This window comes from Euprymna scolopes, chromosome 2 (assembly GCF_053919585.1).
Source record: "Euprymna scolopes isolate OS-2025 chromosome 2, ASM5391958v1, whole genome shotgun sequence".
In the NCBI taxonomy this organism is placed as follows: domain Eukaryota; kingdom Metazoa; phylum Mollusca; class Cephalopoda; order Sepiida; family Sepiolidae; genus Euprymna; species Euprymna scolopes.
The window spans coordinates 190,207,085-190,230,152 of record NC_136483.1 but is presented as its reverse complement, the minus strand read 5'-3'; the positions used below and the strand labels follow the sequence as shown (position 1 = coordinate 190,230,152).

General features: G+C 30.7%; 1 protein-coding gene across 1 annotated transcript in view; it reads right to left on the bottom strand.

The window, feature by feature from the left end:
* Nucleotides 1-287: 287 nt before the first annotated feature.
* LOC145299906 (cytochrome P450 3A13-like) overlaps nucleotides 288-23,068 on the bottom strand; it is a 67,049-nt gene continuing 44,268 nt past the window's right edge. The window contains exons 14-15 of the transcript XR_013872162.1: nucleotides 5,778-5,874; nucleotides 288-461 (exon numbers count right to left, since the gene is read on the bottom strand). The gene's annotated coding sequence lies outside the window, so the exon portion shown is untranslated. The remainder of the gene's footprint in view (nucleotides 462-5,777; nucleotides 5,875-23,068) is intronic.

Below are 23,068 nucleotides of genomic sequence, written 5' to 3'. Positions count from 1 at the left end.
AGTTATCACCGTCTAGAAAACAAGGGAGGTAATGCAACAATTAAATGTCCCGAGAAATATGCCGAAATGCCGTTTTCTCTAAATAAAGTGTACGATATTTCTTGACCTTTATTGCAAGCTTTCAACATTTAAAGTATAAAGTCTGAAGTTGAACGAGTTCACATCCGAATACAATTCATAATTAAGAGACGGTACAACGTTACATTACTGGTAACGTAACAGTATTACATTACTCGTGACAGACATTTTTCATAGATGATTGCTCAACCAGATTACAGAGCGCTTTACCCTTTCATTTTGTTTGCTTACCCCAGACTTTTCCGAAGGTAAAAAACGAAATTTTCTCAATACTTCTGAAATAACCATTTTCAATTCAAGCATAGCCAATCGCCTTCCAAGACAAATTCGTGGCCCATCACCAAAAGGAAGATACGTAAATGGTTTTATTTTCTTCGTTGAATCTGAAATTGCAAAAATGGTAAATAACTGAATAAATTGTTGAAATCAAAAACAAAATTATTTTACTAAAAAAGCATTGAACTTAAAAAGTGAAATTAAAAAAAAAAATTCTTTTGAAATCTAAATTAGTTTTACATAATCTCCTACTTTTTCAGCTCAAATCCATTTATTTATTAGTTTTTAGATATCACCAAAAAATTAAAACAGTTTATATATTCATTTTTTAGTTGCGTTTATTTCTGTATTAAAGAGCATATCAGTATTACATCTGTTAATCATTGCTGAAGTTTTAATCGAAACCAGCAGGGCCTGTGGAAATTCCACAGCGGCATCTTTTATATCTAATATATTGCTATTGGCTATTCTGTAGATGTTTAGCGTGAATGGAGACCCTGCCATATTATTATAACACTTTTGTTAAAACTTTAAATGTTATTACCTTTTCTAAGTAATCTGGCTAATGTAGTGTAAGAATATATCTGGTTTTTCTCCAATATCCTTCAATGTCTATGACATATTTCCATTGAATGGACGCTAGGCTTGAACGGAAATTCCACGATATTATATCATCTTTAGACAGAACATATACTACCATTGATTCCTAACCAGGAAAGCAATAAGGTATATTATATTTCCATGTACGGCCCAAAAATGACATTAGTTTTTAAATTGCGTCTTCGGTGATCGGGAGATCCTATTTACTAAAAAGGAGGATAAAAGGTGATAACATATTACGAACATTACATACGCGAATCTATATAGTAATTCAATGTTTGTAGTATGTTATCACCTTCTCTCCTCCTTTTTAATAAATAGGATCTCCCGGTCGAATAATTTATAATCTGGAAACCGTGACACACGTACGTAGTGCGTTAAAGATACTAAGGTATTAATATATAGATAATCTGAATACCCATGCCTAGACAAATTAATAATAGATACTCTTGGGTTCTTTAATAGATACAACAGGGATGGATATCTATATAATTCAAATTAACGTTTAAACCACCTATGTTTGAGGCTTATAATTTAAAACAATATTGTAAGGTTGAACCAGTTTAGTTAATTGAAATCGGTTCAAATGTCACGACTCTTTGTCATAAAAAGCATTGATTTGACAGTCACCGTTCCGGATCAAACTTATCCGGTTCAGACCAATATTTTGGATCACGATGTAAACTCATTGTTGAAACTATAACTCCACTGTTTTCTGAGATCTTTAACCCTTTTATGTCGCAGTTTTCCTTTGTTTCTCTTGTAAATCTTGTTGGAAAAGAACAAAAAAAAAAATACATGTTCAATACGTCCAAAGGTTATCAAATTTTTATGCGATAAAAAAAAACTTAACGTAATTAAAAACACTCTGTGGTATAATCATGCAATTCTTGACTTATCTTATCAAATTAAAATAAAAATTTCTCCTCAATGCGTATGTTTGGACTTTTAGGACTACTGTTCTCATCAGGAGTGTTATTTTCGCAACGTTTCGATCGATGTAACCTCTGACGTTCTTCAGGGGTATCTTGTCGAAACAGGAATCTTTCTACCGTACGTACGGAATTTCGAAAGGTGGCCTTTACTTAATCCACCGAGTAGAGTGCTCTCGTTTAAATATACGTTCCTATAATCTATACTAAATTTCTCCGCAAGGATCTGTGGCGTAGTGGATAAAGTACTTAGTATTCCGTTGTAAATTTACACTCTTCTGTAGATAGAAAGTTAAATCCTCAGTGCATCCGCCAGTTGTGAATTACAAGAGCATGCCATCTCCGTTCCGTTAGACAGAAAGATTCTGTAGTCTGACGGAAAAATTCTTGAGTTTCACATGATATACCTGAAGAAGGTTGAAGGTTACATCGACCTAAATCTTGTGAAAATAAGACACAAGATGAGAACAGTTGTTCGAAGAATCCAAATGATCCAAATAATCAATCCTTATCTCAAAAATTCAGAAACATGATTCGCTGAGAGAACTGTACGTGCGTTTTTATTTTTTTTTATTTTTTATTTAACCATTAACCCTTTTATAGTGCAATCTTCCTTATTCTCTCTCCCTGGTTTAAAAGGAACAAAACTAACAGGTGTAATAAGTTCCAAGCTCATCAAATTTTTTATGTAATGAGAAAATTAAATGCAGCTGAAAATACTCTGTGGTATACTAATTTTTCGCAATTTTAGACGGTTATCTTACCATTGAAGTTCATTTGTGACCCAAACGACAGTTTTATTTTTTTTTATTAAAAACTCATCTTTTCTGTCTTGTTGCTGAGTTATTTTGTTTTTATTTTACCATACTGTCGCAAAAACACGTAATGCGACTCTCTTACTAGAGGCAAATCTTTCTATAACATAGACATCTCCTAGAACCTACATCTACATCTACACTCTTATATAAAAATAACTTTGTGTGTTCGTGTGTGTGTGTGTGTGTGTGTGTGTGTCTGAGTTCCTTCCTCATAGGTTCCGAGACGGCTGAGCCTATCTTTTGCCAATTTCACACAAAGCTAATTTATATGTCTGGCAATGTTCTTAGATAGGTTTTGGACAGAAAGAAGTGAGTATCAAAATTCGAAAAAATCCGATCTTAATAGTCTTTTCTCTCTTATAGATAAAAATAAATATCTACCTATCTCAGAGGCAATTTTGTCGGGGAGGTCATTTATGAATATCAGGAACAATAGAGGTCCAAGGATAGACCCCTGGGGCACTCCCGCATTTATATCATATTGTTTAGATGTTCGATCGTCGAGGACAACGTGGATTTTTCTCTTATCTAAGAAGGATTTAATTATGTTAAGTATTCTACCAGTGATACCGTATGATCTGATTTTACTGAGGAGACTCTCATGCCATACCCTGTCAAAAGCCTTAGATATATCTAGAGCTACCGCTTTGCCCTCCCCCGCTTTGTCCAGTGAATGGTATATACGTTCAGAGATTACAGTTAGGATGTCTGCTGTGGAACGGGCTTGTCTAAATCACTATTGTTGGTCAGTCAGAAGCTTAGTATCTGTAAGGTGATGGACTAGAGCATGGTTAATTAAGGTCTCAAATATTTTAGCAAAAAGTGGGAGGAGGCTAATGGGGCGATAATTTAATGGGTCAGTCCTTTCTCCAGAATTCTTGAATACTGGTACAACAGAAGCAGTTTTCCAATAGCCCGGAAAGCAAGCTTCATTAAGGCATTTGTTGTAGAGTTTGGAGAGAACTGGAGCTACTTTGGCTGAGCATTTTTTAATAGCACAGCTGGGATGAGATCAGGTCCACATGCTTTTGAAGTGTCAAGGTTTTTTATGATAGCATGCACCTGAGCAGGGGTGGTTTTCAGATCGTCTAGCGTGGCGTCTGTCCGCATAGGAAAGTCAGGTAGGGGGTGTTTGGAAGGGTCCAGTGTGGAGTTGGAGGCAAACCGACTGGCAAGCATGTTAGCCTTCTCAGTTGCTGAGGAGACAAACTCGTGATTGGTGGTTAGTGGGGGAATTGTTGATTGCCCATTATTTACTACACTGTTGTAGATTTTCCAGATGAAAACATAATAATTTATGAAAACATAATAATTTATAAAAACATAATAATTTATAAAAACATATAATTTATGTAAGCATAATAATTTATGAAAACATAATAATTTATAAAAACAAAATAATTTATAAAAACATAATAATTTATAAAAACATAATACTTTATGAAAACATAATAATTTATAAAAACAGAATAATTTATAAAAACAGAATAATTTATGAAAACATAATAAATTATAAAACATACTAATTTATAAAAACATAATAATTTATAAAAACAATAATTTATAAAAACGTAATAATTTATAAAAACATAATAATTTATGAAAACATAATAATTTATGAAAACATAATAATTTATAAAACATAATCATTTATAAAAACATAATAATTTATAAAACATAATAATTTATAAAAATATTATAATTTATGAAAACACAATAATTTATAAAAACATAATAATTCATAAAAACATAATAATTTATGAAAACATAATAATTTATAAAAACATTACAAATGAAAATAAACTCATCTCTTAAAGAATGTATGATAAATCATACCGACTTGAATGGGTGTATTCGAAACACATTCTTATTTCACGATGTTATAATTGTATTTTCAAATGGTTTTCTACTGTTATTAGATTCATCTTCGACTAGCGGGACCTCTGGAAATTCTACAACAGCATCTTTCATATGTAATATATGCTGCTGGGCATTCTGTGGACGTTCAGTCCAAATGGAGACCCAGCGATATTATTGTTGCCCTTTATTAAAACTGTAAAAGTATTTATCTAAGTAATCGGGTTAATGTAGTGTCAGAATATATCTGGTTATTATGGTTTATCTCAAATATCCTTATAGGAGTCTGTGACATATTTCCATTGTGTGGACGCCAGGCGCGAACGGAAATCTCATGATATCATTATACCATCATTAGACAGAATGGATACTATCCTTAGATCCTAGCCAAAAAACCAAGAAGGTATATTTTCGTTTCACGTACGATCCAAAAGCGACATCATTTATTTATTTATTTATTTATTTTTCAACTTGCGTCTTCGGTGATCGGGAGATCCTGTTTATTAAAAAGGAGTATAGGAAGTGATAACATACTACCAATATTAAATTAACGTATTTATATATTAATTGAATGTTCGTAGTAAGGTATCACCTTCTATCATCCTCTTTCATAAATAGTACCTCACTATGGATTAATTCATAATCTGGAAACTGATATGCGTACGTACGTCTGTTAAAGGTATTACGGTATTAATATATAGATTATACAAAGCTAATCAGTATTTTTGTGTCTGCTTATATGCATATAGAGAGAAAACGGAGAAATTAACAGCGATACACTTATTAACTTTATACATTCTGATTAAGTATGACCCCTAACTTGTTAGGTAGAATAAATCTGTAATATTGATTGATTTCATTCACTTAATTATTTGAGAAACCCCCCCCCCAAACCCCCCCAAAAAACAAAACAAAAAACAAACAAAAAACCTCCCTGAGATTGAGATAAATGTCCACCCATTTACGAATGACAGAGGCATTCAGGGTAGAATGTGTAAGAAAAATCATTCTATTGTCGCGTGTTTTCTATCTGTAAATCACGTGGCTAAATCAACTAATGATTCGTCGTCATGTGATCTGCAAAAAAGCTACCACAGCACATACATATAACAATTTTTCGTACATAAAATGTCTTTCGGATTTAATATCTATTAAATATAAATATATTTAAATAATCGAAAGAAAGTATTCTTTCTTTTAATTGCGAAGTACTCACAAATTGCATGATTTCTTTAAGATTCCCGAGATAAGCCATTGGTTCTGGTCCATCAAGTCCAAGACCATGATAAAAACGAAAGGTTTTTCTTCCATATCTGCAAAAGAAAAGCATTATTTATTCGGTAATAATGTTGCATAGATTGGAGCTCAGTCGAGCACTTACCATAAAAATAGCGACAGAGCAGAGACAGGCCTGTGAATCTCTTCTGTGGAGAAAGAGGTTGTGTTGCATAGGGGTACATATTGGGGACAAATTAACGGGAACTCAGAACAGATGACGATCATAACGAGGGAGACATTTATATCAGACTCGGATGATTCTTGTTAACACATATAGACGGGAGGAGATACTTCACTTATGATGGAGGAGGCACATTACTTGTAAGGGTTATACAAAGTTCGTCACAAGATGATGATAAAAACACATTTACCTTTTTGTTGTAAGGAATGACGACACGAGACAACAGTTACAAACATAATTGGTTTCTTTATTCTTCAACCGGCCGATTGGTTATGTCAGGAATTCAAACTTTGATCTAGATCAATCTTTTGTTCTTTTGTATGATAGTCACTGGTCCTATAGCTCTTATATTCGTTTCCTATATCCTCCATGTAACGGCTTCTATAATAATATTCCATTGCCAGTCTATTCTCTTTTGTTGTCTATTTCTTCTTTCGGTCATTTTTTTTGTTGGTTATATTGGCTGTGTTCTTTTTGGTCGGTATCATTTTGGTTCCTGGAATTGGAGATTATACTTACTCGTTCATCGTCCGTGTTATCTGTGTTTCTGAAATTAGAGAGTGGGCTAACATTTGCAGGATGACGACCGGACCTCCATGCTGGCCACCGAGGGAGCATTTGCCGATCATAACACCCAGATCTTTCTTCTGCGTCCCACGGTTTGAGTTATTTGTATTGGATATTTTTCATATTATGGTGTTTGTGGCAACGCCAGGCTCAGAATTGTTTACCTCTGCTTTTGACGCATGGATAGTGTATACCTTTCGTGTATATGAGAGGTATCGTGCACTCATGAAAAGACAGAGCACATACAAACAGAAAAAACCCCTAAGTATTGTACTTAGTATAAGTCGAAATAAGTACGCTGTAGCAGTGGATTTGAAGATAGGTTTCCCTTACCCCATTGAATTTGTTCGCTGGTAGTAAAGAATGTGGGTGGGGATGAGGGTGTTTGTACACATTGTCGTGTGGATATCAGGTTTGAGTTCTTATAGTGTTTGCATTTACGTTTAGATATATGACAGAAAACCTTTCTAGTTTACATTCTATGGAGGAGCTGGCATTTTTCTCCTATTATTATTATTATTATTATTATTATTATTATTATTATTATTATTATTATTATTATTATTATTATTATTATTAAAATACATCAACTTTAGTTATTCTAAATTTTATACCACGTACAGATATAAAATAAATTTTTACGTCGTATAAAATAAACTTTTTTGAGTCTTGTATATTCGTAGCGCATTATTATGAGATTTAGTGTTTATGTACCTCACCAGCAGGAAGTAAGATCGTCTGCATTTCTCGGTGTGGGTGTCTTATGTATGCTACAGACTAACGTAAAGTCTGGATGAATAAACCCCCTGGAACTGAAAAAAATAAACCTCAATCTGTATACCCTTATAAAATAAATGATTCATATATATATATTCTATATTTTCCAGTATAGAGTCTTTGTGAATCCATTTTCCACTCCTATTGTCTCCTATATAAGCTCCATTGAAATTTGTTGAGCTTTATATTATCAGATAAATCTCCGCTTATATAATCAAATTTACTCTCTTCTATCTATCCTCGTTATATATCCTTCTATTGCTCAATATATATATATATATGTATATATATATGTGTGTGTGTGTGTGTGTATATATATATACATCCTTCTATTACTCAATATATATATATATGTATATATATATATTGAGTAATAGAAGGATATATATATATATCCTTCTATTACTCTGTCTCTGTCTCTGTCTGTCTGTCTCTCTCTCTATATATACATATATATATATATATATATATATATATATATATATATATATATATATATATATATATATATATACTAGCGTTTCAGCCCGGCGTTGCCCGGTGTTTGCATGTGTATGTTGAGCAAAAAAAAAAAAGTGGTAGTAGGAAGGCAGGCTCGAACTCGTACCGCAAAGGAGGAAAAGAACGGGGTAAAACCTAATGTTTATGCTGTTACGACCACCGCCAAAACGGAAGCGACATTTAAAAAAAATTTAGTCTAGACAATCTAAAAATGAGGATAACTTTCAAAAATATCGGCGAAAAAAGTGACCCCCCCTGTAGAAAAGTGCCTAGTTGAAGGGGAAGATATTAATGTTTTTAGCCAATTTTTCGATATTTGTCGTATGAAAGGTCGAACTTTAAAACGATACTGATCTTGGTAAAACCCGTCGCCTCTATTGAAAGTTTAAGGCACACATGCAAACAGACATACATATATACATTTATATATTGGTAACTAAAAATGTTCGACCCAAACTGATGAAAAAGCTTGCCCTATCTCTGAATATCCTATATGTAAAATTTCAAATATTTAGACAAGAAATTGTCTGAGTAATTTGGAAGAGACCGCAGAGGTCAATTTTAAAAAAAATTGACCCCTATTATGACCCCTTAAAATTTATTGTTTTGTGCTCAAATAAAGTTATTAAGTTAGATCCCTGACCAAGGAACCTATATCTACAATTTTAAGTGCGTAGACCCAAAATTGTCGGAGGAGTTTGGTAGAGTTCTCCAAGGTCAAATCGTTGAACTTTGACGCCTTAATCGTCAAATTTCTGGCCAAAAACCGATCACATCGATTTTCCCAAATCTCAGTACCCTGTATATCAAATTTCGAGTCTGTAGACTAAAAATTGACAGAGTTATTGCGTAGGGAAATGTACGCAGACATACAGACACACAAATACACATCTACACAGACACTTTCACTTATATATCTATATATATATATATAGATATTGAGTAATAGAAGTATATATATATCCTTCTATTACTCAATATATATTTATATATATACATACATATATAATAAAGCGGAACGTGTGTGTGTGTGTGTGTGTGTGTGTGTGTGTGTGTGTGTCGGGTCACGAATAGGCTCCTATATGGTTAAAAAACTGATTACATATAATGATAGAAGATGTATCGAGGCACAGGAATGGGTATGTTTGATCTGGCAGAACAGAGGTTCATTAAAATTGTGGGGCCAGCGTTCGCGCCTGGTCCACAAAATATGGAAATAAAAAATTTAAAAATTATAAAAAAAACGTTTACAAGTGTTTCTGATATAGATGTACATAAGAATACTTTGATAAGTATGTTTTAACTTAAATAGGGATGGTATAATAGAATTGTGGGGGTCTGCGTTCGCGCATGGCCTCCATAGATTGAAAATAGGCACAAACTTTAATAAAGACTTTTCATGTCTATCTGTGTAAGTATACTTTGATAATTATGTTTCTGTTTGAAGAAATATGGTATAATAAAATTATGGGGTGTTCGTTCACACCTGACCTCCATAGAATGAAAATATGTCACAAAGTTTAACAAGGTTTTATAATATAGATCCACAGAATATTGTGAACAGGTATTGCATAATAAATTATGAGGTTTATCTATTTTATTTCTACGTTAATCATATTTTGCTTTGGTTTTGATACTCCCAAATTCAACCCAAATTTACAACCCTTCCTTTTCATAACCTATCATACTTTCATAAATCAGAGTCCATTTTCTGTAGACTGTTTTTGAACCTAGTCAACGACGCGTACTTTTGTTAGTATATATATATATATATATATATATATATATATATGTGTGTGTGTGTGTGTGTGTGTGTTTCATTTTACTTCAATTGAAGATCTCAGAAATCAAGGATTTCCTTTCTGAGGATAAAATTTGATGTCTATACGAGATACATAGATATTCGAATATTGTTTTTTCTTCATTTTGTTGTTATAGAGGAAGTAAGTCCTGGAAAAGAAATTTAAAAATACGATCTGTACATTTTTGACATGTGCGTTCGCCCCAGTTCCGAGCAGGAATATGAAATAAGAAAATAGTTGCACACTATTTGAAGACACTTATTTTGAAATGTACAGTTCGTATTTTTAAATATTCCTGCTCGAAACTGGGGCGAACGCACACGTCAAAAATGTACAGATCGTATTTTTAAATTTCTTCTCCAGGACTTCATCTATAATAACAAAATGAAGAAAAAAATAGCTACGGACTGACTAACTACCCTGATGAGGCTAGTTTTAACGAAATATTGGACTTACAACACAAACAAAAGAACATAAAATCATTTTTATATTCTTTATTATGACCACAAAAGTAGATTCAACAATAAAAAACACCGTATGAAAACCACGCCAACAAATAAATACTGGGAACTTAAGGAAAGCGGACATTCGCCGGTAGTCAAATGGAAAATAATAATACAGCTACCACATGTAGATTATGCCTTCATAGAAAAATTTGATATCCTGTACTTTAAAGAACCCTAACGTCTATTAAACTGTAGAAGCGATATAGCGAACAACTGTGTTCACAGAATAAAATTTACTCTAGAATAGCGATACAAAATAATTTTAAAACTAACAAAAACAATAGAGAATAAACAAACAAATTAATTAAATAAACATGAATATACATAAACTATCACACATATATATATGTACATATATATATATATATATATATATATATATATATATATATATATATATATATATATATATAAACTAACATAAAAACCCTAACCTAGATTTAAAACAGGTCAAGTAACTAAATATACAGGCTAAATAGAGAACACACAAAGGAACAGGTCAACCAGAGGTCAAATTGGTCTTTGTCCGGAAGTGCATGTCCATTAGCTGATAGGAAGGGCGCGGTGGATACTAGAAAGCTGATTGGCTAACTAAAATCTCAATAGAAGGTGCGTATATAAAAACGAGAGCCAATCACATAAGCCCGAAGAGTTCTAGAGTGGATGAAACGCGGAATATTCAGTGTAGCTTAATCGCCATATATATTTTATAATTTACATACTAGCTCTACCTACGTATTGAGCACTTTTGAAGTAAATACTTAAAGTTTACGCATAAATTTATACTTTCGTATATTAATTTTATGTGAGTAAATGAAGTAGTTATATATATATAACTACTTCATTTACTCTCTCTCTCTCTCTCTCTCTCTCTCTCTCTCTCTCTATATATATATATATATATATATATATATATATATATATATATATATATATATATAAGTTACTTTGTTCGAAGACCGAACTATTAGAAGTTCAATCACGTTACGTTTCATATCCAGGAAATTTGCTTTTTTGCTCGAATTCTGTCGTAATTCACCTTCTCCGTTTCTGTTTTAGCGGATTGTAAGTACCTTAAATGCTTAGTGAACACTTATTTTTCTACCATAGCGGTAATGCAACCGCTGCGTCTTTTTTATCATAAAGAGCTCTAGTTTTAGAACCTACAAATAATATTCCGTTAATTTCAACTGTCTTACTTGACCGCTAAGCAATTTCGATTGTCATTAGTTTTAAAATTAAAGATAACTTTTAATATTAATATTTTTGTGTTTGGTATCAGATTTATATGAATCCATGTAACAAAATACCAAAACATAAAAACATGGTTCAAACATAAAAAATATGCTGAGTATTGGACGTGTCCTTTTTTTTAAATCTTAAAACTTCAGTAATCTGTAAAATGAAGAAAACTGAGGATATATTATTTAATTGGAATTCATTATTGAGATTAGTATTATTTATTAATTTTTATTTATTGCGGACTATTATCCTCATCTTTTCTTTGTTGTTTCAGGACGTTTAGGCCAACTATTTCTCTGGCCTTCGTCAGGGGGTAAGCGCGACGGATGGGAACTCCGAATCTCCTGACTGCATTCACTGCAATTACTGCTTTCCATAGTTGTTGTCGTCTCACCACGTTTTGTCCTCACACACATTCACACTTTTAAAGATATGTATATATCACGTTTTGGGCCAAGTACTTATACAGTACTCGAGCTGTTAGTTTATTTACACATTCAATAGCTAACTAAGCGTCGGGTGGGATACATTTACAACAGTGCGCAACTCAAAGCGGGGAGGTTAATATATAATCATCCACACACAGTATTATATATATATATATATATATATATATATATATATATATATATATATATATATATATATATATATATCCAGTTAATCGAAGGTAAAAAACTCAACATGATTATACACAGTTTAAAAAAGAAAAGAAAGAAATAAAACGTTGTGCGAGTTAGACAAAGACCAACACACGATTGAAACATGCCAAGGAGTTATACTCCCGAAATATAAAGCCTAATAAAGATATAAATATAATTAATAAAAAGAAAATACTGTAGGCAACGTACATTATTATATGATGAATGTATATTTTTGAGATGAGGATTTATTATTATTTTTTGTATTATTTGAACTATTATTCTCATCCTGGTTGTTTCTTTCACAACGTTTCGGCCGATGTGACCTCCGACCATCATTTGGTGCATTCACACTGGATGTTATTGGTGAATAGTGAAAAAAATGTTAGGGTTATTCGCTTTCCCAACGAACGCAGTGGTTAGAAATATGAAACGCAAATAGCGCCAAGTCTTTTTTAAATAAATAAATAAAATTATTAATAAATACGAGCCATTCCGTTTTTTTGATATGATGAATGTATATTTTTTTTGAGATGATGATTTCTTATTATTATTTATTTTATTATTTGAACTATTATTCTCATCTTGGTTGTTTTTAAAACGTTTTGGCCGATGTAACCTCCGACTATATTCAGGTGTATTCATACTGGATGTTATTGGTGAATAGTAAAACATGTTTTGTTTATTTGCTTTCCACACAAACACAACCGTTACAAATTTAACACGCAAATAGCGCCAAATCCTTTAAAAAAAATTTGTTTAATTTTAATTTTTTAATTCTTTTTCTCAATCAATCCGAGTCCATTCGTTCTTTTTCAAATTATTTTTGTCGCAATCTATTTCTGTTTTTATGTTTAATTTGTATTCACACTCTAAACGACGCTTCTTGATGACCTTGTTTTAAATGCGTGTCGTTGTATATAAAAAGTCTGTGTCGTTAAGACGTGGTTTATCATCCGCAAGACGCGTTTCCTTATGTCAAGAGGTTAAAATCTGCCATTGAAATTAGTAATAGTGATACATCATACTGACCAAAGTAAACCAACCTCAGTCAAATAGTTTATAAGTAGATAAGTTGAATTTGATTTATGTCTGAATGTTTATCAAAAGTCAGAAATCGTCGTCATTTTACCCATCTTACTAATCATTCGAACCCCGATCATTTCATTAACCATTATTTTCGAGTGGTTATTGCCTTTATAAACGGTTGATCAGCAGTAAAATGGGAAAACGAAGATAATTCTTTCTATAATTTTTCTCAAATTTTATCAGGGGAGGAGTTAAACCTGAGTCATCAAATACAAAACAATATTAAAATAACCTTCAGCAGGTCAAGTGTTATGAAATCTATAGAGCACTTGTGCACTACTGTCATAATATAACTTTATTTGGTTCAGTGTGAAGAGCGCGCATCAGAAGGGGAGACAATACAATTTGATAAAGGGGAGATAATTCAAGAATTCCCCAAACGTTTTCCAAAGGATTTCTCTCAAAATCACCGTAAATACATTGGATGTGAATACTTTTGCTACAAAAATTGAAACAGACTTTACAAAAAAACTAAAACACAAAGCATACAAACAAAAAAAAAACCCCCAAAAACCTGTGTATTCATTTACTTTGACAACTTTTATTTATTTTGTGTAAAAAATACAGAAAACTTGCTCTTTTTAAAAATGTATTTGACATTAATTTTCGTATTATATGTAAACATTAATGATTTCTGAAGAAATTTCAAAATCACACATATACGTTGTTAATAAAGTTAGTCGACTTTGTTCTTGACTACACAGTTTTCAATAAGCGAATAACTGAACAAATTTTTTGCATTCACTACTTATGGCCTGTTTCAAGAAATTATGCGTACACTTAATTCTCGTTTAAAAAGTATATTTCTTCAAAAAATCCCAAATACGTATTTCCATAAAGAAAACAGCAAGCAGATCTACTCTCTATCCATTAAGTTCTCCCACTCCACTCACGTCACCGTATTAATTTATCAAGAGATATAAAAGTTTTATCTTTAATTTCATATATATTTATATATTTGCAACCTCTTACTATATATAACATACTACACAAGAGTTCGGATATTAATGATAGGCGCTTTTTTCAATCAAATTAAATTCAACCTTGCGTCCTGGTTGTATTAACAGAATAAGGGTTTTGATATTCAGTACTAAACAACGGCTAAGACTTACATTGTTACTTATTCACAGAGATGAATTACAAAACTTGTTTGAACGTATTTAACACGGAGAATACACTGACTGTAACGCATTGCATCAAGAAAATATCTCTAAAATAACACAACGCACATATAAATGTTAACAACATTGGCTACTAGATATTTCTTTCTCATCACGAAAAAGAAAGCACACACACACACACACACACACACACACACACACACACACACATATATATATATATATATATATATATATATATATATATATACGTTTTATTTTTTATTACCGTATCTTTCTGTTAAGTTACATTATTGTTTTCGCTACCCGGCCGTTTTTTGGTCGTCTGTAGCTTCCTTAGACTTTCGGCATAGGGTAATAGTCCAAGTTTTTAGGGTATAGTGCTCAACCGGGTAGGAGCAAATATTTAGTAGAAATGGTAATTAATAAAAACTGAAGAAAGTGCTCAATACTGTTGTAGAGCAAATGTGCGTTTTATTTTTTATTCCCGTATCTTTCTGTTAAGTTACATTATTGTTTTCGCTACCAGGCCGTTTTTTGTGCCGTCTGTAGCTTCCTCACGGCCGGGTAGCGAAAACAATAATGTAACTTAACAGAAAGATACGGTAATAAAAAATAAAACGCATATTTGCTCTACAACAGTATTGAGCACTTTCTTCAGTTTTTATTAATTACCATTTCTACTATATATATATATATATATATATATATATATATATATATATATATATATATATATAATTTAAAGGAGATTAGAATAATAGTCTAAAGAGCTAAGTGTATTTTAATGTAATAGTGAAATTACTAGTTTAATTAAAATACAGGAAATGCTCGTTGTAATTTAGATATATAATAAGCTCGATAGTTAAATGTCCTAGAGCTAATTCAATATTAAGTAATGTGATTTATAATTTAAAAGTTTTAAAATTTTTAAAATTTAAAAATCAAAATTTAATTAAATTAAAAATCAGTTTCATAAGAAGGAACAACAACAAAGTCAATTATCTGTACGATCGTTTCGGAAATCCGTGCTTTTTATTTGTGGTATACATGAAGTCACGTAGAATAATTATACATAGTTTTTTTGGTAAGCACGGTCTCCTCATCAGCAAATTTAGGAGGATTTCTATTGAATTGAAAAGACACCAAAAATAAACCTAGCATTAAAAGTAAGGCAGATGAATCTGAAAAATTGAAGTAAAAGGTTTGGATATAAAATTTATAAGAAAATTAATAAGGAAATTGGTATAGGTTAGAGATAGAAATGAGTAGAAAAAAATATATATTTTTGAATTTACATAATAAATTTGATTTAAAAATATATATATATATATAATTACCTTTTGGTTTTCCTTTTTTTGAAATCAGGAACTGTATTTAAAGTAGTCATTTAGATGTTTGCTATAGCTTTTTATTTTATTGAATGATGAATTTTAAAAGGGCGACGCTCGTGCAGTAAATTGTTTCCGTTAGCGTATTTTGATTTAGAGACGCTACAGTTAATATCTATAGAGAGAGAGTTTTTTTTTTTTTTTTTTTTTTTTTTGCAAGTTTTTAAGGGGAGATAATTGTCATGGCTTTATTTATTATTTGATTTACGAGTCTAAGGGCGGTAATTGGTTTAACTTAATTTATTAAAAAAAAAAAAAAAAAAAAAATCTATTTTTACTAATATATGAGTTATATGTTTGAGCGATTAGATTTATAATCTAAACATAACAGCCACTTTAACATTGACAGTCTAGAGATAGGATTTATTTCTCCACTGATGATGGATTATTACCCGAAAAGACCTTTGAAATAAGTACAATCCACAGTTGACAAAATTTAGGTAGATAAATAAATAAATATAAAAAATAATATAAAAAATCATTGAATCATTTATTTATTTATCTGCTCATAACGATTGCACATATCTGCATTGTAAGCCTTCAAAAATTACTTAACAATTCTTCAAGCAAACCACGCTATACTACATATATATTAAACCTCTTAAACGTCTAGTGAAGTATATGTTAGATTTCCTTCAACTTTTAGAATTAAAATAGTCTGAATAAATCAATTGTTTTGTTTACAAATAGTGCTAATGCTTAGGTCAGATACTGCTATTGTTTGCTTAAATATATACTGAATTACTTCCCTAAGCGTTATAAGCAAAGGACTAAACGTACAGTGAATATTATTTTATTACTTTTTTTAAATTCTAAACGACAGATAGATAGTAACAGTATTAAAAATATTTTTTATTCACGTCGCTCAACTTTCAGCCAGACTCCACCTTTTGCTTTAAGAAAAAGTGAGATGGCAAATTCAATTTTCTGAAAATATAAAATAAGCACAAAGAAAATTACACAACAAGTAAAAAAAACCTTAAAAAACAAAAACAAAAAAAACATACGAGTCAGTACTTTTATTGCCGTTATTCCAACATTAATCGAAATAGATTCTAATAAAATATAAACAACCTTAAAAGTCTAGGTTATATATATATATATATATATATATATATATATATATATATATATATATATATATAGTAATTTATAAAATATATATGGCTTATGCGCATAAGCCTGAGGAATCCTAGAGTGGATGAAACGCCGAATATTCAGTGTAGCTTAATTGCCATATATATTTTATAAATTAATAACTAGCTCTACCTATGTATTGAGCACTTTTGAAGTAAATACTTAAAGTTTACGCATAAATCTATACTTTTGCATATTAATTTTATGTGAGTAAATGAAGTAGCTATATATATATTTATATATATATATATATATATAATATAAAGCTGAATGTGTGTGTGTGTGTGTGTGTGTGGTCACGAATAGGCTCCTATATGGTTGACTATTTAAAAAAAAACTGACTACATATAATGATAGTAGATGTATCGACACAGGAATGGGTATGTTTGATCTGGCAGAACAGTGGTTCATTAAAATTGTGGGGTTCGCGTTCGCACCTGGTCCACGAAGTATGGAAATAAAAAAAAAGTAAAAATTAAAAAAAAAAACGTTTACAAGTGTTTTTGATATAGATGTACATTAATAATTTGATAAGTATGTTTTAACTTAAATAGGGATTGTATAATAAAATTGTGGAGGCTGCGTTCGCGCCTGGCCTCCATAGAATTGGAATAGGCACAAACTTTAATAATGACTTTTCATATCTATCTGCGTAAGTATACTTTGATAATTATGTTTCAGCTTGAATAAATATGGTATAATAAAATTATGGGATGTTCGTTCGCACCTGACCTCAATAGAATGGAAATATGTCACAAAGTTTAACAAGGTTTTTTAATATAGATCCACAGAATATTGTGATAAGTGTTTCAGTGTGAACATGTATGGTATAATAAATTATGGGGTTTACCTAGTTTATTTTTTACTTTAATCATATTTTACTTTGGTTTTGATACCCCCAAATTCGAAGCTATCTCTTTACAACCCTTCCTTTTCATAACCTATTATACTTTCATAAATCAGAGTCCATTTTCTGTAGGCTGATTTTGAACCCAGTCAACGACGGGTACTTTTGCTAGTATATATATATATATATATATATATATATATATATATATATATATATATATATATATATATATATATATACTAGCATGCTGCCTGGCGCTGGCCCGGTCCTAAAATGCTCATTATTATATTTTAATTCATATAGAATCTGAGACATGTGCATGCAAGTATTACGTTTTTTCTAAACAATTCACTTTTTATAAGTAAAAAAAAAATAATCTAGCTGAGATCGAAACCAAAATCTACAGACAGAGAGTCAAATACGATAACTATTAGGCCAGCTTGACATAAATTTAAAAAGGGCTTTCAAATCTATTTATTCTTAACATAATGAATCTGTCATGTGAACGATTAATGCATGTGCATTTGTGAAACTGTTGACAAACAGATAAAAATCTAATGACTCTCACGTATCTATTTCAGTTTTTACCTCTTAGCAGCCTCTTTTCCGAATGAAAACTGATTACAAAGTTTTTATCGTCTGAATACCCTATATACCAAATTTCAAGTCTGTAGATCGAAAATTCGTTTAGTATGTTGGTTGAGAATTGTCCTCACACACATTCACACTTTTAAAGATATGTATATATCACGTTTTGGGCCAAGTACTTATACAGTACTCGAGCTGTTAGTTTATTTACACATCTAATAGCTAAATAAGCGTCGGGTGGGATACATTTACAACAGTGCGCAACTCAAAGCGGGGAGGTTAATATATAATCATCCACGCACAGTACTATATATATATATATATATATATATATATATATATATATATATATATATATATATATATATATATATATTCAGTTAATCGAAGGTAAAAAGTCAACATGATTACACACAGTTTAAAAAAGAAAAGAAAGAAATAAAATCTTATGCGAGTTAGACAAAGACCAACACACGATTGAAACATGCCAAGGAGTTATACTCCCGAAATATAAAGCCTAATAAAGATATAAATATAATTAATAAAAAGAAAATACCGTAGGCAGCGCACATTATTATATGATGAATGTATATTTTTGAGATGAGAATTTATTATTATTTTTTTATATTATTTGAACTATTATTCTCATCCTGGTTTTTTCTTTCACAACGTTTCGGCCGATGTGACCTTCAACCATCATTTGGTGCATTTACACTGGATGTTATTGGTGAATAGGGAAAAATGTTAGGTTTATTCGCTTTCCCAACGAACGCAGCCGTTAGAAATTTGAAACGCAAATAGCGCCAAGTCTTTTTTAAATAAATAAATAAAATTATTAATAAATACGAGCCATTCCGTTTTTTTGATATGATGAATGTATATTTTTGGAGATGATGATTTCTAATTATTATTTATTTACTATTTGAACTATTATTCTCATCTTGGTTGTTTTTTAAAACGTTTTGGCCGATGTAACCTCCGACTATATTCAGGTGTATTCACACTGGATGTTATTGGTGAATAGTGAAAAATGTTTTGTTTATTTGCTTTCCACACGAACACAACCGTTACAAATTTAACACGCAAATAGCGCCAAATCCTTAAAAAAATTTTTGTTTAATTTTAATTTTTTTATTTTTTTTCTCAATCAATCCGAGTCCATTCGTTCTTTTTCAAATCATTTTTGTCGCAGTATATTTCTGTTTTTATGTTTTATTTGTATTCACACTCTAAACGACGCTTCTTGATGACCCTGTTTTAAATGCGTGTCGTTGTATAAAAAGTCTGTGTCGTTAAGACGTGCTTTATCATCCGCAAGACGCGTTTCCTTAAGTCAAGAGGTTAAAATCTGCCATTGAAATTAGTAATAGTGATACATCATACTGACCAAAGTAAACCAACCTCAGTCAAATAGTTTATAAGTAGATAAGGTGGCTTTTTATTTATGTCTGAATGTTTATCAAAAGTCAGAAATCGTCGTCATTTTACCAATCTTACTAATCATTCGAACCCCGATCATTTCATTAACCATTATTTTCGAGTGGTTATTGCCTTTATAAACGGTTGATCAGCAGTAAAATGGGAAAACGAAGATAATTCTTTCTATAATTTTTCTCAAATTTTATCAGAGGAGGAGTTACACCTGAGTCATCAAGTACAAAACAATATTAAAATAACCTTCAGCAGGTCAAGTGTTATGAAATCTATAGAGCACTTGTGCACTACTGTCATAATATAACTTTATTTGGTTCAGTGTGAAGAGCGCGCATCAGAAGGGGAGACAATACAATTTGAGAAAGGGGAGATAATTCAAGAATTCCCTAAACGTTTTCCAAAGTATTTCTCTCAAAATCACCGTAAATAGATTGGATGTGAATACTTTTGCTACAAAAATTGAAACAAACTTTACAAAAAAACTAAAAAAACAAAATAACAACCCCTCCCCCCCCAAAAAAAACACGTGTATTCATTTACTTTTACAACTTTTATTTATTTTGTGTAAAAAATACAGAAAACTTGCTCTTTTTTAAAATGTATTTGACATTAATTTTCGTATTATAGGTAAACATTAATGATTTCTGGAGAAATTTCTAAATCACACATATACATTGTCAATAAGGTTAGTCGACTTTGTTGTTGACTACACAGTTTTCAATAAGCGAATAACTGAACAAATCTTTCCCATTCACTACTTATGGCCTGTTTCAAAAAATTATGCGTACACTTCATTCTCGTTTAAAAAGTATATTTCTTCAAAAAATCCCAAATACGTATTTCCATAAAGAAAACAGCAAGCAGATCTACTCTCTATCCATTAAGTTCTCCCACTCCACTCACGTCACCGTATTAATTTATCAAGAGATATAAAAGTTTTATCGTTAATTTCATATACATTTATATATATTTGCAACCTCTTACTATATATAACATACTACCCAAGAGTTCGGACATTAATGATAGGCGCTTTTTTCAATCAAATTAAATTCAACCTTGCGTCCTGGTTGTATTACCAGAATAAGGGCTTTGATATTCAGTACTAAACAACGGCTAAGACTTATATTTTTACTCATTCACAGAGATGAATTACAAAACTTGTCTGAACGTATTTAACATGGAGAATATACTGACTGTAACGCATTGCATCAAGAAAATATCTCTAAAATAACACAAATCACATATAAATGTTAACAACATTGGCTACTAGATATTTCTTTCTCATCACGAAAAAGAAAGCACGCACACACAATCCACAGTTGAAAAAATTCAGGTAGATAAATAAATAAATATAAAAAATAATATAAAAAAATTATTGAATTATTTATTTATTTATCTGCTCATAACGATTATACATTTCTGCATTGTAAGCCTTCAAAAATTACTTAACAATTCTTAAAGCAAACCACGCTATACTACATATATATTAAACCTCTTAAACGTCTAGTGAAGTATATGTTAGCTTTCCTTCAACTTTTAGAATTAAAAGTCTGAATAAATCAATTGTTTTGTTTACAAATAGTGCTAATGCTTAGGTCAGATACTGCTATTGTTTGCTTAAATATATACTGAATTACTTCCCTAAGCGTTATAAGCAAAGGACTAAACGTACAGTGAATATTATTTTATTACTTTTTTAAAAATTCTAAGCGACAGATAGATAGTAACAGTATTAAAAATATTTTTTATTCACGTCGCTCAACTTTCAGCCAGACTCCACCTTTTGCTTTAAGAAAAAGTGAGATGGCAAATTCAATTTTCTGAAAATATAAAATAAGCACAAAGAAAATTACACAACAAGTAAAAAAAACCTTAAAAAACAAAAACAAAAAAAACATACGAGTCAGTACTTTTATTGCCGTTATTCCAACATTAATCGAAATAGATTCTAATAAAATATAAACAACCTTAAAAGTCTAGGTTATATATATATATATATATATATATATATATATATATATATATATATATAGTAATTTATAAAATATATATGGCTTATGCGCATAAGCCTGAGGAATCCTAGAGTGGATGAAACGCCGAATATTCAGTGTAGCTTAATTGCCATATATATTTTATAAATTAATAACTAGCTCTACCTATGTATTGAGCACTTTTGAAGTAAATACTTAAAGTTTACGCATAAATCTATACTTTTGCATATTAATTTTATGTGAGTAAATGAAGTAGCTATATATATATTTATATATATATATATATATATAATATAAAGCTGAATGTGTGTGTGTGTGTGTGTGTGTGGTCACGAATAGGCTCCTATATGGTTGACTATTTAAAAAAAAACTGACTACATATAATGATAGTAGATGTATCGACACAGGAATGGGTATGTTTGATCTGGCAGAACAGTGGTTCATTAAAATTGTGGGGTTCGCGTTCGCACCTGGTCCACGAAGTATGGAAATAAAAAAAAAGTAAAAATTAAAAAAAAAAACGTTTACAAGTGTTTTTGATATAGATGTACATTAATAATTTGATAAGTATGTTTTAACTTAAATAGGGATTGTATAATAAAATTGTGGAGGCTGCGTTCGCGCCTGGCCTCCATAGAATTGGAATAGGCACAAACTTTAATAATGACTTTTCATATCTATCTGCGTAAGTATACTTTGATAATTATGTTTCAGCTTGAATAAATATGGTATAATAAAATTATGGGATGTTCGTTCGCACCTGACCTCAATAGAATGGAAATATGTCACAAAGTTTAACAAGGTTTTTTAATATAGATCCACAGAATATTGTGATAAGTGTTTCAGTGTGAACATGTATGGTATAATAAATTATGGGGTTTACCTAGTTTATTTTTTACTTTAATCATATTTTACTTTGGTTTTGATACCCCCAAATTCGAAGCTATCTCTTTACAACCCTTCCTTTTCATAACCTATTATACTTTCATAAATCAGAGTCCATTTTCTGTAGGCTGATTTTGAACCCAGTCAACGACGGGTACTTTTGCTAGTATATATATATATATATATATATATATATATATATATATATATATATATATATATATATATATATATATATATATATATATATACTAGCATGCTGCCTGGCGCTGGCCCGGTCCTAAAATGCTCATTATTATATTTTAATTCATATAGAATCTGAGACATGTGCATGCAAGTATTACGTTTTTTCTAAACAATTCACTTTTTATAAGTAAAAAAAAAATAATCTAGCTGAGATCGAAACCAAAATCTACAGACAGAGAGTCAAATACGATAACTATTAGGCCAGCTTGACATAAATTTAAAAAGGGCTTTCAAATCTATTTATTCTTAACATAATGAATCTGTCATGTGAACGATTAAT